The 18,046-nt window shown below is 40.5% G+C and overlaps 1 long non-coding RNA gene across 1 annotated transcript in view; it reads right to left on the minus strand.

Annotated features, from left to right (window-relative positions):
• Positions 1–18,046, minus strand: part of LOC308056842 — a 67,431-nt gene that overhangs the window by 10,512 nt on the left and 38,873 nt on the right. The gene's annotated exons all lie outside the window — the stretch shown is intronic.

The following is an 18,046-nucleotide window of genomic DNA, read 5'->3' on the forward strand; positions in this document are numbered from 1 at the left end:
GCTCAGATGCAGTAAGGCTGCATTATCCAGTCAATTAAGAAAAGAGGGGGTCTTAAGAAAGACAGGGGTGTACAGAAAATGGGGAACAGATAAAGTTGCCATTTCAAACGCACCACCATGGTTTTTTAATGAGCTAAACCAGCGAAGTGCCAACATAGCCTCCGACTTGTTGCCTCTTTCCAGACATGATTTACATGTCACCTAGAAGATTTGCAATGTCTTACAGACTCCAAGTCCTCTTGCCACAGGTTTTGTCCCATTGTTGGTTTTACATCCCTCATGCCAACCATATTGGCAGACCTTTCAGCAGAAGAGGGTACAATAAGGCTAATATCTGTGGATGCCCTCTTCACTTCTGTGCTTCAGCAAGCTCAAAGGGTCTTTTAGAGTGGACTCTGCTGAACAGCTGTCCTGCTGTACTTGATATTTGTGTTTAATTATAGCACACACTGTCATAACAAATACAGATATTTTGCACAATCATGTGCAGTACATAAAAAAAATTATGTAGTTATGCACAATAATGAAATAAAATGATCAATGGCAATTTAAAATTTAAGATAAGCCTAAGAAATAACCATTACTATCTCTAGATTTTGCTTAAAAAACTAAAATGTTTTATATAACAAAGAAGGGACAACATTTTCTTTCAATTAAAGGAATGTGACAATATCTCCAAGCCTAGCTCCTGTTGTAATTAAGAGTTTGCAATCCTCAATTTTAAGAAATATCAGCAGTTTAATTCTATTCTGGGAAGAATAGGAGGTTTGTATTTAAAGAGTTATTTTCCTTCTAATGTATGGAGTCTGTTTAATACGTATTGAAAGTTTAAAGATCTTATTGAAAGTGCTCCTTTGCTTACTTTATGGATCTTGCACATGGAGTTATTTTTTAAAACAATTATGTTTTGAGGCCAGATCCCCAGGAGTTTTTAATGACATCGTTTCAAGGAAAACAGCAGAACTGCAAGTAGGCAGATAGATTAGTTGTGGAACAAGGTTCCCTGGTCTTCTTGTATTCATAGCTACCTCTCTGGAAAAAAGCCTTGCTGGCAGAATTGAGAGAGTTTAAAATTACAGAACAAAGCATCAGTCAGGGAAAAAGATGGGAGCAGGAGGGCCTAAGATGAACTGTGTAGGGCCTTCCTCCCCAGGGCACTTCAGGACACAGCAAAGGCATTTGGGAGGAAACTGAGGTGCTGCAATGCTTTGGGTTCGGCCTTGGGAAGGCAATTCCACTCTGCCCAGTCCTGCCTTTCTGTCTGCAATGCAAAAGAAAAATCAATGGCTTCTTATCTCTTACAGTAAACTGCTCTGGGGCTGAGAAGAAAAAAAAACGTTTCCAGCAAACTAGTTATAAAGGCTGCATTCAAACCATGAGGTGTGTTGACTTTTGTGCATGGGTCAGCCTGCCTCTAACATTTCAAATGAGAAGGATACCACAGCAGGAGCTATTTTAAGGTGCCTAATTCTATATCTATGCAACCACATCATGACCTGGACCTGGAGCGAATGCTGCCATGTCCCAGCCTGAATCCAGGGTGGATTATCCAAATGGAGGTAAATGCATAGGCTTTGATCCTAAGGCCGCAAGCAAGAGGTGGCCTGAGGAGATGAATCAGCATCCCCTTTAGGATACAGTTGAAAGGTTTAACAAACTGAATGCATTTCCAACTTGTCTGCCAAACCGTAACAAGAGCAAAGCTGCCAGGGTAACAACCGAGGGGTGTAAGAGAAGCTCTTTCTGTTGGTAGAAATAGTATCTTGTGCTAGGCCAGCTACTGGGGCTGCAAGGTACACTGCAAAGTGTGTCTGCTCCCTCCTGCTGTGTCAGGTTGGCTAAATGGAGGCACCTCTCACTCCTTGAACTTTGCTCCACTTGTCCTAGAGGACACTATTCATTTCTGCAATACCTGTCACCGTTACACTATCACCGGCAACAGGCAGTGGCCCCATGTATGAGGTGTGCCCGATTTGAACTTTTCTCTCTGTGCAAGGAAGAGAGACAGGCTCAACTGTCACATCCACGACTTCACCCTGTGTCGTGTGACAGCGTTCCCATGGGGGGAGAGGGACGTGGGAGATGTTGCAGGGATTGTTGCAATATTCAAGCTCTAGATTGGAATTTACATTTACAAATGCAAGCCTGCTTCCACCTCTTTCCCTAAAAACTCAGTCCATCTGCCTATCTTTCCTAATGATCACTCACATTTTTATTTCTTTTAATTACCAATGTAGCTGGTGGCACAGAAAACAAAATATGTAACAAGAGAGTTCAATTGAGGATTCTCTTGTGTTTTTTTCCCTCTGTCTTCTTTTCACTCTAGCTGTGAACTTGATCTAATGCATTTGTTGAAATTGTTGCCTCTAAGTTTGCTTTGTGGAGAAGGATTTCATGACTCCTAGCCCCCGAGGGTTGTTATTTGCTCTACCACTTTTTTTCTGCCATCTGGCATGTTTACTTGAAGTAAATGTGTAGGGTCAGAGGCCAACATGGACATGTGGAGGGACAGCTTTGTCATAAAAGCTGTAAGGAATGAGTGGGTGCTTCTGAATATAGCACTATGCATTTTGTTCAGCTGCTGAACACAAAGAGGTGAGGTTAGTCATATGGTTGAAAGAAAATAAAGAAAACTAAATAGACAAGCAGAACAGTAGATTGTACAACACAGGGCACTCAGGCTCTTTTATTTGGTGAATGGTTTTTTTTCCTCAAAGCCTTTCTGGACCATTTCTAAAGATATGGTAGAGAGGACAATAAAATGTCCTTCTCCCCATTCTTTTGGAGATCTGGTTTATACAGGATCAGTAGTGGACTAGAGGCCTCGAATCACTGCAGGTGCAGATAGGCAGGCTGCAACAAGCACTGATATCTATATTCCAGCTGCCAAACCACCATTTGTTTAAATGCAAAATTTTGATTTTTGTGGCTAAGAAGAGAAATTAGTTTGACACGACTTGCAGGAAGGAAGGAAGTGAGGGGGTCATATAAATGTGGTGTCTTAAACAAGGATGATCTTGCAACTTGTGAAAGTCTCTAGGTAGGAGGGGTCGGGCTGGGTAAGCCAGAGACTCTCCTGCCTTTTTGCTGCTAACTTTTTCCACAATCAGTCACAGATTTGTTACACCTGTGTGGTTAGTACAATGATAACCTCAAAGTTCACTCCCTTAAAGATTTTCTGCTTTCATGCACACTTGTGTTCCAAATGTCATTACATCTCTGCTGTGCAATTGAGAGCTGCTTTCTGTTGCTAAGAGTGCCAGTACCCCAAAGGAAAACCTGCTCCACCTTGGGATCTTTTTGTGTGGCATTTAATCGGCAGCTCTAAGAGAAAGAGGTCTACTTGTAAGTGCCCCCCTCTGGGAGGAAAAGTTTTCTCTGTGGCTGCAGTGAAGGTTGATGGCAGCAGAGACAGAACATCTCCCATACCCAACAGCAGTGTGGCATAGGGGCCAGATGACAAAACCGGTCCCTCACAACCCACCTCTGGGTCAGTCACAGATGTCCAGCCTTCACTAATTGTGGCCACCAGCCTCCTCACAACCTGACAGCAGAGGACAAAACTGCCTTGAGATCTGATTCTTTCATTGTGGCCTAGATGCCAGACAAGAGGATCAAAGACCTGAAAGATGGTTTATTCCCTTCCACAAAGAGGACAGCAGAGACTGACAGCAGTGGTTCCTCTGCACAAAGCCTGCCTGCTACAGAGAGGAGACAATCTGTAACCACAGAAAGGATGGCACAAATTATTGCTGTCAGAGAGCAAAGGGGAGCAGGACAGGACACCACTCAGGAGTACAGCCATCAGCACCGCCCTTTATGGAGAGTACTGGATGAAGAAAACTTCATGCTGCAGAATTCATTGCACAACATAATGGTACCACATACCATAAAGGACCTTCAAAAAAGCAAAACTGTCTGTCTAAAATTACTCCAATCAAGTGCAGATGATATCTAAATCTAACTATATAGCAAATAGCACGCATGTTAATACTGACATCTTATTAATGGATCTATTTTTGCAGCTATGGAATAATATAATTGCTGAATCAACTTTATTACATGAAGTTCTTTTCATCCATGTTTAATACATGAGCTCCATTAAAAGTTTGTATTAATCCCAGACAATGAATAATGGAAAATTCCATTTTAGATTCTATCAAATTTTCCATGGAAATAAGTCAACCAAGTAAATAAAAAATGCAAACAAACCCAAGCACTGTATGTTTCATCTTTATCAACCTGAATGTTGATTTCACTGGTGAAGAAAGAGCATTTTATTTTGATTCCTAATCAAAATCTTTTGCAGCTTTCAGGCCACTTGTCTCCCTGTAATTCCTTTTTCCTCTGTTTCTTAACATGGATCAGTAACCACAAAAAAAACCCCAAGGATTATTTTCTTTAAGGCATGATGGAATTATAAGGTCTAAGTAATTGTTCTGATACAAAAAACAGACTTGATATTCAGAAAACAAAAGCATGCATCTCTAGTGGCTGCTCTAATCTTAAACTGCCATAATGTCTACAGAAATAGATATAACACTATAAAGATATTAAAAAAAAAAAAAAAAGGCAAAGGTACTGATATAATTATATCAAATAGGTCTAAATATTAACAAGGGTACACTAGTCCTCCTGTGATAAATATTACATGAAAATCCAAGAATAAACATTAACAAAGCAACTGGACAATTCTAGTGGAGAAAAGCAGATCTACCCTTATAAAGAAGGTATCAAATGACTGCTCTGTTTGTGACTGAAAATAGAAGACTAATTTCAGGAAATTTGCTTCAAATACTCATATTCCCACCAATCCAATCTCTTTGGGTACTTTCATGAAAATAACTACCATAGAACCAAGATGAACGGAAGGAAATAAAAATATAAATATTCTTCATAACCCAGGCTGAGATATATTGCACGGACTACGTGAGCTCCATCAGGGAGGCCAATTCATATAAGGCTCTGCCTACACAGGAATTGCATCATGTGTTCACCTTTGTGAGTGTCATCTTAACCCAATTATGATGCAAAGATTTAGGCATACCAGGTCAAAGTGGGATCTATCAGCCTAACATGTCTCAATATGGGAATCTGAGGGACAATACTAAAACAGAGCAACAGTTCAAAGCTTCTACAACAGGGACTTTGAGAGAAATTTTGCTTTGTGTCAGAGCATCAAATCTTGCTTATTATTTCACTTGTTTTCTTCTGACATGCCTTCTGTAACCTTTTTCAAAGACTGTTAGTAAAAAAACTCATCTTAAAGACTGAGCTTCAGAAATCAGCCACCAGTCTCAGGTTGGGCTTTAAACTGACTACTACACTACTACTACTTCACACTACTACTAGCAGCATATGGGAGAGACACAAAAAACCCTTATTGAGAAGGAGACTCCTATAGGACCTTTTGACACCTCTGTCACTATGTTACCCGAGGAGATGATAGAGGATCTCACCAAGCCACTCTCCAGCATTTATCAATGGTCCTGGCTAACCAGGGAGGTCCCAGCAGGCTGGAGGTTAGCCAGTGTGGTGCCCATCCACAAGAAGGGCAGGAAGGAGGATCTGGGGAACCACAGGCCTGTCTGCCTGACCTCGGTGCTGGGGAAGGTTATGGAGCAGATCATCTTGAGAGCTGTCACTTGGCAAGTGATCAGGCTGATTGAACATGGGGTTATGAAAGGCATGAAAGGCAAGTCCTGCTTGACAAACCGAATCTCCTTCTACAACAACATGACCTGCATAGTGGATGAGGAAAAGGCTTTGAATGTTGTCTACCTGGACATTACTAAAGCATTTGACACTGTCTCCCACAGCATTCTCCTGGAGATGCTGGCTGCTCAGGGCTTGGACAGGTGTGCTCTACACTGGGTTAAATGGTGAATGGGTGGGTGAACCCGAAGAGCAGTGATGAATGGAGTTAAATCCTGCTGGTAGCTGTTCACAAGTGGTGTTCCCCAGGGCTCAGTACTGGGGCCAGTTTTGTTTAGTATCTGTCCTGGTTTCAGCTGAGATAGCTGTTAATTTTCTTTGTAGTAGCTGGTACCATGCTGTGTTTTGGATTTGGTGTGAGAACAATATTGATAGGACACTGATGGCTTTAGCTGTTGCTGGGTGGTGTTTATACTAAATCAAGGACTTTTCAGTTCCTTGGGCCCTGCCAGCGAGAGAGCTGGAGGGGCACGGGAAACTGGGAGGGGACACAGCCAGGGATGGTGACCTGAACTGGCCAAAGGGATATTCCATACCATATGACGCCATGCTGAGTAGATAAGCTGGGGGAAGAAGAAGGAAGGGGGGGACATCTGGCATTGTGGCGTTTGTATTCCAAGTAATTGTTACGCCTGACGGAGCCCGGCTTCCCTGGGGATGGCCGAACACCTGCCTGCCCGTGGGGAGTGGTGAATGGATTCCTTGCTCTGCTTTGCTTGTGTGGGGGGCTTTTGCTTTACCTACTAAATTGTTCTTATTTCAACCTTGAGTTTTACATTCCTTCCTGATTCTTCTCTCCATCCCTCTGGGTGAGGGGGAGTGAGCAAGTGGCTGTGTGATGCTGGCTTTCCAGCTGGGGTTAAAACACAAGTCTCTTTTATCAACAATCTGGATGAGGGGATCGAGTGCACCCTCAGTCAGTTTGCAGATGACACCAAGCTGGGGGGAGTGCTGACCTGCCTGAGGGCAGGAGGCTCTGCAGAGGGACCTGGGCAGGCTGGAGCGATGGGCCCAGGCCAGTGGTGTGAGGGTCAGCAGGGCTCAGTGCCGGGTCCTGCCCTTGGGTCACACCAGCCCCACGCAGCGCTACAGGCTGGGGCAGAGCGGCTGGAAAGGGCCTGGTGGGAAAGGGCCTGGGGGTGCTGGGTGACGGCCGGCTGGGCAGGAGCCAGCAGTGTGCCCAGGGGGCCCAGGCGGCCAGCAGCACCCTGGCTGGTGTCCCCAGCAGGGTGGCCAGCAGGACCAGGGCAGTGACCGTCCCCCTGCACTGGGCACTGCTGAGGCCGCCCCTCGAACCCTGTGTTCAGCTCTGGGCCCCTCTCTGCAAGAGGGACGTAGAGGGGCTGCAGCGTGTTCAGAGAAGGACCAGAAAATTGGTGAAGGGTCTGGAATATGAGTCGTATGAGGAACAGCTGAGAGAACTGGGGTTGTTTAGTCTGGAGGAAAGAAATCTTAGGGGGGATCTTCTTGCTCTCTACAGCTACCTGACAGGAGGCTGTAGGCAGGTGGCGGTCGGTCTCTTCTCCCAGATAACAAGCAATAAGACAATAGGAAATGTCCTCAAGTTACACCAAGGGAGTTTGAGATTGGGTATTAGGAAAACTTTTTTCACTGAAAGGATGGTGAAGCATTGGAACAGGCTGCCCAGGGAGGTGCTGGAGTCACCATCCCTGAAGATGTTCAAGATACCTGTAGATGTGGTGCTTAGGGACATGGTTTAGTGGTGGACTTGGCAGTGCTGGGTTAATGGTTGGGCATGATGATCTCAACTATCTTTTCCAACCTCAAGAATTCTATTATTCTATGATTCTATGGTTGATTCTATGTCAATGGCAGAACTGATTTAGTACCATTTCCAAGTACAGACATGCATATATCTCTTGGAGTATTTATACCATTTGCAATTCTGTGATGAACGGAAAGCAGCTGCTTCCTAATTCTATTTAGAATTTTAATTGGGTTGCACTTGCCAGGGATTCCAGTGATCAGACTTGCACATGTAGGGAAAGAAAGCAGAGGGAATCAAGGTTACAAATCTGAAAGAATCTCAAGGATAAGACGGCGACAGCACCACTCTGTACTGAATGTTATTGTTTTCTCTCTTTGTACAGACTAATCCAGATGGATTCTGCCTGTAAAATGGCACAGCATGTGCAAATATGAGAATTACTTGGTTGGATACCCACAGAAATCAAATGCATTTTGCATAAACTTTCATATCAACAATATGATTCTGACAATTTAATCCTTCCAGTCAATGGCTGAAACAGTATCACAGAGTCAGTAATTTCTGTTAAGTAGTGCTTCGAATTTTCCCTATCAAATGACATTGAGAAATCTGTGCAATTTGTTCATAGACATGAACACACAAAACCCCCACTTAGCTCTATACAATACTGTATTCTAAATTGTTTGCTTAATTCTATTCACATGCTCATATATACACTGAAATATACATGTTCTCACATACACTTACTGCTGCAGAAACAAGCAGGAACTTGCCCAATGGTTTATATCAGTATTCTAGAAAGTAATTCAAATATACTGCATAGCTACTTAGTTCGTTTCTTCAACGTTCCCATTATCATTTATAGACACTAATCATCCCTTAATGATAGTAATTTTTATGTCTTCATCTTATGTCTTGCTTAATCTCCAGTGTCTATTGTAATTTGTGGAGAAATGGGGCTGTCATAGTGCTACCTGTGATATGAAAGAAAAGGTAGATCTGGAAGCCATGATAATAAAGATTATATCACTATGATAGACAAAATGCTGGACCTGGACATAAGCAACTAGTTCATCCCATTATACTGATAGTTTAGGCTATTCATGAGTCAAGTCTTCATAACCTGATTCTGGATAAATATCACATCTACAATTGCAAAATGAAAACATAACGTGTTCCTAAAGCATGGCTTTGATCCATTGTCATAATTATTACACGGCAGAAAGTTACCTATCTTACCACCAAGTGGAAATCCAGGCTAAAGGTCCAGTACTAAATTTCTGCTGACAGTGGTGTTTGCTCATAGTCTTCATATGTATGTACGCAAATCAGCCTTACACTGTAATGCTACTTTTCTTACTGCCTGTACTATAAAGTACACAAACTGTGAATGGCACAGACATGGCAGAAAATTTCTATTAGAGACTTTATTTTTCTGATTCCAGTTGAGGTAGTTGGACAACTCAGACCAATGATGCATTGAATCTTGCCAATACTCAGAAAATTGAACTAATTTAGTTTTAACTGCATGCTAGCCAAATTAAATAAATGGAAGCAAGCTTCTTGGTAAACTTCCCTCTTAAAAAAGATTGCTTCAATTTAGCTTAAAATAATAACAAAATATTTCTATTAACAAAAATAATAAGCTTGGTTTCAACCAGCTAGTTAATTCAGCTTTATATATTAAGAACAGCATAAAACTATGTATGTTATGATACATTAAGTGTTTATAGGTTTTCTAAAAATACTAAAAGCCCTGTTCAAAGACAAATGCAGTGAAGTTGCCACAATGCAGACCAAAGAAGTAGTTTACATTCTTCTGAGCCAACAGAAGTGTTTGACAAAGAAGAATACATGTTAGCAAAGTTAGGGGTTTGGAACAAAATTTAAATGCAGTCTTCCATGGAACATGAAATGTAAACTACCACAAAGACATACTTGTGAATGATTATTACTGATCATCCCCTTCTCCAGTGCAATTTTATGTTTCCTCCACTAAGTGCATCAAAAAATAACAGAATTTTGAGGCCAAAAGAGAGAGTTATACCCTGTATGTTTAGTTTGCCCATACCTTTAAGTGCCAAATATCACAAGGCAGCAATTTCAACCTCAGGTCTTTGCAAGGGCACTCACAACTAACAACACATTTGTATGAAGTTCAGTATAAACATGTATGAGTATTTTGGGGTTGATTTCCATTTCTAAGTGCTTGATTATAACAGTGCAGCGGAAGTTACTTTTGCATGAATACTGAGGCAGAGAATCAAGCTGTTAAACCAAAATATCACATTGCAAAGCTGATAGATGGCTTTTGTCAGTACCTACTATCGACGTGAACACTAATGACTGGACCACTAAAGTACTCACTGCAGTTGTATTTACATGAGCAGAGTCCTTCTCAGCAAAATACTCTTTGCTAAATACTTTCACAATATTTACACATTTACATAAGGATCTCTTTCACAGAAGGAAAGAAGAAGACAAATACAGAAAAAATTATACCATTCAAAAAGTACAGTGAGCCTCTTTTGATTAACAGAAAAAAAATAGTTCTTTCAGAAACTGTTATTACCATGTAACTCAAGAGCTCAGTTAATTTGTAAGGGAAGCAATAAAACTGCAGGACTGGGCAAGCAATGTACTGCATTATTCTCAGAAAAGATTATCAATTTTCAAATACTGAAACCAGGGATATATGAGAAGCAAGTATCTTCAACACCAATTTCTAATAAAAATGCTTATTTTTATTTCCCTACATTTCCAGTTATAGTGTGTGCCCACTAGCCAATTCCTAGAAACTTAGGCAACAGATATGGTACTGGTGGATTAGCCAAACACACTGGTTTACACAGTAGATATGAATAAAACAGCTCCTGTGTCAAAAGTTGCTCTTCCACATTTCTCATATAACCATCCATCACAAGGCCTGGGAAAGTCTGCAATATGAGATCTAGCAGGGTTACCCAAATATCATATTCCAATAGCCCCATCTCTAGGAATCAAGAGACTTTCATCATTCTCAAGGATGCCATTTGATGAAACACTTGTATACATGTTAATCAGACTAGAGAGAATTGTGCCTTTTATGTTACCTTGCTGTGCAAGTGGCTCAAAATTAAACAGGATTCCTAGGCCTGGGTGTGAATAAACAAAAGGGGTGGAAGCTCTTAAACTCAAACAGCTACCATCAGGTCTATCACATCTTCCAATTCCATTCCAGCAACTAGCATATTTTTTTATTTTATCAGGATTCAATTTTAATTATTTAGCTTCCACTCAAACCAGGTTTCAGTGGTCCAGAGACTGGCAAAGTCAAACAAAACCATACTTAGGTTCAGAAGAATAGAGACAGGAAGATCATCCTGAAAGTGTCACAGTTTAAAACAACTCATTTGCTTTCTTTCCTTAATACATATGTTGAGTGAACACATAATGAAACAGAGCCCTGACATCTTAGATGCAAGAATCCTTCAGGCACACGGTCAGCTGTCTATCACTCTATCTTGTGATCTTTTATTTTAAAAGTCTGGCATCAGAAAACTAATTCCATCTACCTCTGCCATGATCCACAAACTAATTCTCCATACTTTGTAGTAGAAAAGCCTATTGCATTGTCCCTATAATAGGCATTAATGTTGCAAAATATATGCAAAGAATTGTGCCCTGAAGAATTAATCCCATGGCCAGATCCATCCAGATGGACCCTCACTCTCATCCAGACTCAATAGCAAAGTCTCAGGCTTAAACGCATAATTGCCATGATTTTATGCACAGTCACAACAAATTAAGGTTGTCACATATCATAGCCATTCCTGGCTAAAAATGGATAAATATATTCACAGAGTTGTCTTACAAACGTAGTTTGTGAATGCTTTTTCCATTTCACTAAGATCTTATCTGATTCTAGAAACAATAGAGAATATAAAATATGCCTAACCTGATTTTTTTTTTTTCATTTTTAACCATACCTAGCTCCACCCTACTTAAAAGTCTGTTGTTTAACAAAGAAAGAATCAGCCGACTCAAACTGATAATGGACCTCTCTGAAGCCCATATTGGAATTTTCAGTGCTTTTAGTTGATGCAGTAGTGAGATGGTAAAATATATTACTGTTTTCTTGAATCTTAAGTGTTTATTAATGTTTATTTAAAAAAGGAAGATGATACTTCAAAAGAGAGGATCAGAAACTTGTTAGAGGTTGGACCTTCATGTTGCTACAGCTTCAGCTTTCAACAACCCTTTTTTTCCAATGTTAGGATAAAGCCACACAATTTCATCTTCCCCTTCCCCCTGTACTTTATAGCCTCAGGTTCTGCGTCAGAGACTTGTATTTTTGTTTTGAGTCCCCTGCCCCACAGTTAAACATTGTACTTTTCATTCAATGTAAGTCATTAAAGTCAGTAAACAGCAAAAATGAATAAAACAGCAACTTACGTATTTTTAACACCTTTGAGTTAAAACCACTTTGCAATAGGGAAGGAGAACAGATGCTCATTTTTAAATGCTAAAGCCACCAACTGGGAATATGCCAGTTGTAACTGCTGCCATCTGTTTTCTACTGTTCTTTTTACCTAGCTCTGTGAGATTCATATCTGAATTCATAGCCATACGTTTCCACTAGGAGAGAGGCAGTGGGAATCGTATAAGCAGAATTTTTCCCATGTGCTCTCACCTTCATTAAATAAGAACTTTCAGTAATTACTGGTCTGCAAGACCTCTATGAAATGATAAATCAGGGGCACTTTTCGCAAGGATTATGTGGTGACAGCAGTTGTTTAATAACCACTTTTCATTACTGCTTTCCCACATTTCATTTAACTTGTTTACTTTCCCACTGCTGCTGTTTGTCTTCCTACCTTCTCTCTAGTCAGGTAGAAGTAGAGTACATAGCTCTAGGCTTCTACAGGGATAACGCAGCTCCTGCTGGAAACAAAGCACTTTGTGCATACCTAGATATCTGCTGCTCAGGGTCAGTTGCAGTACTGAGTTGCATAGTGCAGTTAATGCCTGTTTTTGTGTAAACACTTCAGATATCTCTTATGCCCATATATTCATAGTTTTTGCAGTGTCTGAGACAGATTGTACAAGATGGCAGTGCCGGACTAGCGTAAGTGCAATACAACATACATAACGCAAAAAAAAGAACAACCCAAAACTCATTAACATCAGCAAAAATCCTTTAAAATGCTCAAATCCATTTTTGTTAGTTTAGAGAAAATCCGTGCTTAAATCTTGCACTGACTACCCAACACATACAGTAAAAAAAAACCACCAACAACAAAAGAAAAGTTATCCATCCCCTCAACACTGTTGGATTATTATTTGGAAGATTGTAGATTATTATCTGGGCTGTTTGTTGCTGACCTTGAAGGTACCATTACTAGATGTTTTGTATATGAGCTTTTGCAACTACTCTGCAAAAGATGTGTGTCTACAACAGCCCCAGAGGTTTGTTTTGTTCATGGCAGCTGCCGTCTTAGCCAACACATGTACTGAATCAGGCACCTTAGGAGTAAAGCACAGAAGATGCTAATATTTGAGCTAAAAAGCCGCCAAGACCTGTAGCTGGCCTCTGTTACAGACCACATCACCATACCTCAGGCACTTTTTCTGTGGTGTTCGCACAGACAGGGTGGTCTGGGATGCTGGCAGCATCTGCACTTCTCAATAAAGAATGATGCTGTTACAGGACTATCTATCAAAGTCTCCTGACCTATGAATCCTTTAAAAGGTGGGGATCTCACTTTTCAAAGGCATTTGAGTAGTTTTTGTTAACATTGGTGACATGAGGAATACTATTTAGTTGCATCAGTCTGATTATTATCCTCCTATTTCTCTCTCCATCATCAATTTATTAAAGTCCTACCAGTCATTTTCACAAGAAAACTTTGAGCTCCGACAAAAGCAGCACTTCATCTGAATGCTGCTATCCTGTCTCTCTCTCTCCATGAATGGATGGGGATAGGGAAGGCTAAAATGGTGTAGGAACTGATGCCAAACTGGCACAGAGTAACTGCACAGAGACAAATTTTGTCTTTAAGCAGCAAAGGTATTTATTTCATGCAACACTGGGGAGCTAATCGATTTGCACTGGACAAACGAGCTCCAAAGTTTTCAGTGAAAAGTCAGGTAATTTATACAGTTTTCGTGAGAGGTTACAACATCTTTACATACATATTCATTTGATTTTGACATCTAATCATCATATTCATAATAGGCAGGGTCTAGGTGGAGTAAACCTTTCAACTTTCTTTGTTCAACGATGTCCTGACTCCTGGTCTCCTCATCTCCTTCAGATGCCCACCTTGTATTTTCTAATTATTCAGAGCACATTCCTTTACTTTAACATCAGTGGAACAGAACAGGCTGTGCCATCTATCTTACCTCAACACAAACAGAGCATCACCCAAAGCATTGTACCAAACTCATCCTGACTAATCTTCTTAAGACCTTGCTCTGTTTCATTCCACCCTTTTCTTAAGACTTATGAATTCTTTTGTCAAGTTCCAAAGACAAAGAGCTTTGGTAGACATGCATCATTGCCCATATTATTTGTGTTAACTATGGCATTTAGTTTATATCACAGACAGATGTTCAAGAGTGATAACAGGATCATTCCTCCCATTGTAATTAGTATGGGATGTATTAAATTGTGGAATTCTTGTGTTACTGTAGAGGAATGTCCTGCAAAGATGTTCCACCAATAATGTTCCTCTACTTGTTCTGCATTAGCTAAGATAGATTTTATATTTTCAGAGTCATGTTTTACTTTCCCAAGCATGTGCTGGGCCGTTCTGTTTACTTCTTGGACCAGTTTTTCTATGTTGGGGTGTCTGAGCATTGCTTTAAAGAGACTAATGTTCATGCCTATCTGTAATTTAGGTACATCATGATACAGGGTATAATCAGCATCAATTAACTGTCTAATAGTTACAGGAACAATATAATCAGTCACAGCCGACAATAGTAAAATTACATACACAAAAATTAGTACCGTTTGCTATTTCATGACAATTATGAATAGTAATGTTAACACAAGAAGTTCTAACACATGCACATCCATTTCCTACGTAAAACACTTGTGATTGATTTTCAATATGTGGAAACATTTCAAAAGTACACGTACCCTTTTTAATAGCTAGACATAGATCTTCATTCTCTGTTTCTGCGTTTTCACAGATGTATCCCAGTTGTTTTCTGGGGATAAATGCCTCAGTGCTAATCGATTGCCATTTGCCTTTGGTCTGATCATAACTTGCCCAAACATTATGGTCCATGGGTCTAACGATGACTTTCTGGTGTGTGGCTCCTAGTGTCAAAACAGGAAAGATTGTCTGTTCTTTTGCTGCACTAATTGTGAGCACATATGCTTCAATTTGTTCATGTTGTGGGTTGTAGGTGAAGTTTTACTAGTTACCACCAAATCTTTTTCAAACTGAGTGGTGAGGCTGGGTTTTGGCTATTATTTCCCTTATTTCTTGAGATAGTATTCCTGATGTTCCTTCCCTCATTATTCCTGCAGCTACGGATTGTACCCTCTGCTGAGTTTGGATATGTTGGATGGCAAGTGCAACCTTTTTGCTAATGCCCCCAGAACAGTTGATAATTTTGGTGATAAATCTTCACCTGTGTGATTAGCTACTAATGTGAATAATCTGATTGCCAAGGATTGAGTTTCTGCTAATGTGAGCATAGATGATCTCAAGGGAACTTTAAGCTTTCCCAGGTAAGAAGTGACAGCACTGAGTTTGTTGACTAGTACTTTTTGGTCTATGGTATTTAACACATCTAATCCTGTGCCAATCCATCCTGGTATATCTCTTCGAGTTCTAGTGTAGTGAGACCTAGCTGCCAGCCATGCATTCCATCCTTTAATACTTTGCTGTATGTAGAGTCGGCAGCCCTTTTGTATGTGAGATTTACTTGTCTGGATATTTATCTGAACTCTTTAGTGAATATTTAACACTATCCTACAGGCAAAAAACTGGTCCTTCCTTTTTTAGCCAAACATTATTGTCTATATCTTCCATATGAACAAATGTAAGTGACCAGGTCTTCATAGGCATTACTATTAGCTTGACTTCTTTTGTCTTTTGTTCTTTTATATTAACACCTTTACACCCCACATGAATCTCATCTTCCATTTTTCCTGTCATGGTATTTAATGAATTCTGAGTCTTATTTCAGTCTTGTTGCGTATATGATTTGTTGTTAGATAAAACATAAATGACTAGACCTGGGTTAGGCTCTAGGTTGATCGAAAGCAGTGTGCCAAACCATGGAAGTGATTTAATAATTTGTGCATCAGACCATGGCCATTCTAAAATGGGAGCTTGAGATGAAGTTATACTTATCAAAAGTCCAAGAATCAGCATTGGGAAGGCTTGAGAGCAGGTGCTTCTCATTCAGAAGTCCATGGTTTCTCAGGAACTTTCTCAGAAGCCTTCTTGACTCAGAAGTAGTGAATCCAAGCAGGTCGCTCTTTTATCCATATTGCTGTGAATGTAGTCAGTAGCACCTGGAAGGGTCCATCTCACTTCTTGCAGAGGGTGTCCTGAAAAATTCTTAACATATACCCAACCACTAGGACTAAACAGATGTAGTTTATAGTCAGGTTGCTTAGGCTGGTGTTCTAATACTACTGTAGCATTTTTATTTAATTGTTTCCATACAGTTATGACATAATCATACACATACTGGTTACCTATTTGATCTAGAGCTTCACTATTTATAACCTGTATTACATAGGGTCTGCCATACAAGATTTCAAATGGGCTCAGCTTCTCTTTTGATCTTGGTTTAACCCTCAGTCTGATTAGAGCAATAGGTAAAGCTTGATACCAAATTAAATTTGTTTCTTGGCATATTTTGACAATTTGTTGTTTAATAAGATAGTTCATTTTTCTTTACTTGCCCACTTGCTTGGTGTCTGTGGGGTATATGCAGTTGCCAATTGATTTTTAGTGTTTAACTTATTGCTTGTATGACTTGTGCACAAAAGTGTGAGCCTCTGTCTGAAGACATTACTGCTGGAACCCCAAATCTCAGTACTATTTCTTAAAATAGTATTTCGGTTACTTCTTTAGCTTTATTTATTTAGCAAGGGAGTGCTTCAGGCCACCCTGAAAAGACATCTGTCATGACCAGCATGTATCGAAACCCCTTTTTTCTTGGGATTTCTGAGAAATCAGTTTGTCACTGTTGCCCTGGAAAATTTCCTTTTCCAGTTGTCCCAGTTCGACTCATGTTCTCCCTACAATTTTGTCAGTCTAAATATTTATACTATGAGTCAGTGCCCAATGGGTCTTATTATGTTCTTCCTTCCTGGATGACCCTCTTATATTCCTCACACCAAGGTCTGGCATGGCATACGTTCCCACCTCTCAACGCCTACTGGGTTGCAGCCAACAGCGGAGCTAAAGGTTCTCCTTGGTGGCAAACGCAGCGGCCAAACCAGTCTTGTCCTTGACTATGGTAGGAGGCACCTGACCAACCTTATTCCTTGTATTTCGTTGTCAATGCAGAGTTTCATCTGCGCATCCCATAACAAGTCACTGTCATGGCAAAAACCACAGATTTACATTGGTAGAACTACTACAGAGTGCATTTCATTTCAGTTTTCATGCCTTTATCCCCTACAGCCCTGCTGACCAAGGGGTATTGTTTTATCCAAACGAGGCAGGCCGCGCCTTTTCATTTCTACTGTAACAGGCAAAGCATTTTTCACCTTACCTGGAATTTATTCCCAGATATACCTGGTTAAAGATTTCTTTTACTTCAGGGAGGTCCTCTTTTCCACTTTTCTGTTGAATTAAAGATAAGCTCAAGATTGCAATTAATTGATCATCTTTAACTTCCATTTCTCCTTCTCTAAATGACTAGATGTTCTAATAAATCTCATCCCAACAAAGATTTTGGTGAATTTGGCATTCCTATTTGTTTTCTTAATTTGTACTTTAAAGGTTTCAGAATGTTTTTTCCTGGTGGCCAGTAGCTCCCACAACTGTAACATATTCTTTTCTTATTGAAGTTTAACACCAAGTAAGTTGCTTCTGTATCCACCAAAAAATTCACCTCATCTTTCTCTAGTCCCTAGCTTTAAATTAACCCAGCCACCAGGGTAGATTCCCCAGGTCCCTTGCAGTCTAGTTCTAATCCAGTCACAGAACCCCTTGATGGTTCTTTAGTTTAGGGTAATCTCGCTTCCAGTGCCCACTTTCCCTACATATGCACACTGATCCAGTCCCACAGGAGAGGGATTCACTCTTTCACTTCTGCCTGGCATTCCTCCTCTGCCTCTGCCTTGTCTGCTCTACCAGTTTAGCACACCCCAGCTCTTCTTCTCTTACCTTCTGTACACGTTCCCTGTTCCTTCTATCAACTTTCCTACTCAAACCTTTTTCTAGTCCTATTAGATCATCCTGATAAGTCTTTCACAACCAAATTCCAAGCATCTAAATTTCCCCATCAAAGATTCACCTTTATTCTCCTCAGACCCACTGCCTGCCCTAAAGGGGCCGTTACCGGTCCTGTTGTACTGCAAATGCTGCAGCAATTGGGGTGACATTGTCAGGTCCTTCTGTTCTATTGTCAGCAACAGCA

The sequence above is a fragment of the Falco punctatus genome (assembly GCF_963210335.1).
Source record: "Falco punctatus genome assembly, chromosome: Z".
In the NCBI taxonomy this organism is placed as follows: Eukaryota; Metazoa; Chordata; class Aves; order Falconiformes; family Falconidae; genus Falco; species Falco punctatus.